A 1,583-nucleotide genomic window follows, 5' to 3' on the forward strand; every position below is an offset into this window, starting at 1 on the left:
AAACAAGGCACAAAATCAAGTAAAAATATATATCACTCAGTGCTAAGTTTAGGAGATATATAATGTAAAAGTATAAATGTGAATGACTATTCAAATCATCTATTCAACTCTTAAATATCTGTTCTAATAGTCAAACTGGCCTTAAAGCTTCTGAATAGCAGGAAATCATGGCATACTACATCTGGTAATGTCTCCTATAGTCAAAGTCACTTATTCAGCATTAGGGAATGCAGTGAAAATAGCATACAGGAATAAACAATAGCAAGAGTAATATTTAAACTTGTCAAACCATCTATGCAGTGTCTTATTTAGCCAATTATTTGCTATCTCTATAAAAATCAACAAAGTGCCAAATATCAGGATGTTAGGGGCATCATATATCTGTACCAGTAACATGAGATAGTATAAATGAACCTGGCTATGTCTATATCCTAATGTAAAGTAAAATCGTCAGATCTTGGGACAATCTTAAATTTAATTGTTCCACTGAAAATTGAGAAGTTCCTTATGGTTTGGAGTACCCAAAATGAAAATGAGATTTGACTTTTCAATAATTTGAACTCATTTAAAGTATCTTAAAAGAAATCCAACTAACTAATTTCTATATTAGTTATCTGAGAATAAGAAAAGGCCATGGTGACCTGAGTGGAATTCAACTAAAATACTTCAGAATGTTCACTTCAACTTCATATATTTTCAAACTAGAATGATACAGAGAAGATTACCATGACCCCTGAGCAAGTTTGATGCACAAATTCATGAAATGTTCCATATCGTTTACCAAAATAAAATAAATCATCTCTAAATCTTATAAACTTCTTTCAATTTATATTCCAATATTTCATTTACTGAGTCAGCCAAAGAGTTGCTGGTAGTTAATAGTTTTGTGCATTTGCACAAAGAGTAGATAATTTCATAAGTCAATTACCTTTGTAATAGATCTTGTATGGCTCATATCCCACCAGGCTTTTATTCATATCCACACACACTTGAAGGAAAGTTTGCTTTTTGTCTTCTGAGCATGGGAGAGATGTAGGAATTTCATTTCCAGTTACCATTTTAAATTATAACTAGCTAACATATTATTGTTTTCTAGTATACATCATCCATGTTTCCTCATCACCAAAAATTTCAAGTTTTATTTTGAGAATAGATTGTGAAGGGGATTTGGGGAGGTTTTGAATTGTGAAGAAAGCCATAAATCAAATTACATGGTGTGTGTTGGGGGGAGGGACAATTGGAGGACACTTTGGTCTGAGTAGTCCGAGATATAAGGCTATCTTTGAAGAGGAGCTAAATAAACTCTGAGAAAGAAGCCGCTACTTTTCCCTCTTATGACTAATGATGAGGATCCACAGACATCCCCAGATGAAAGTTCATATGCTACAGATCAGAGGAATAAATACACCATCTTGATGAGTATTCGTGAAGTAGATATTTGTTAACCTGATAATAACAGTATTGAAGTCTGCCATGTTCTTGAGGGCATATGTCCAAGATATGAGAAAGGACTTCCTAAGACTTTTCAGCAAAGTAGACATTTACTCACTTCTGATGATCCATTTCCAATGGGAATCTGCAAT

The 1,583-nt window shown here is 33.3% G+C and overlaps 1 non-coding gene across 1 annotated transcript; it reads left to right on the forward strand.

Annotated features, from left to right (window-relative positions):
- The first annotated feature begins 671 nt into the window (after window positions 1-671).
- Window positions 672-778, forward strand: LOC138146783 (U6 spliceosomal RNA). The gene has a single exon (XR_011164582.1). It is a non-coding gene; the product is annotated as a U6 spliceosomal RNA (small nuclear RNA).
- Window positions 779-1,583: the final 805 nt, after the last annotated feature.

Source organism: Petaurus breviceps, unplaced genomic scaffold (assembly GCF_028583685.1).
Source record: "Petaurus breviceps papuanus isolate PSGF00001 unplaced genomic scaffold, PetGlider_PUasm1.0 90769, whole genome shotgun sequence".
Lineage (NCBI taxonomy): Eukaryota > Metazoa > Chordata > Mammalia > Diprotodontia > Petauridae > Petaurus > Petaurus breviceps.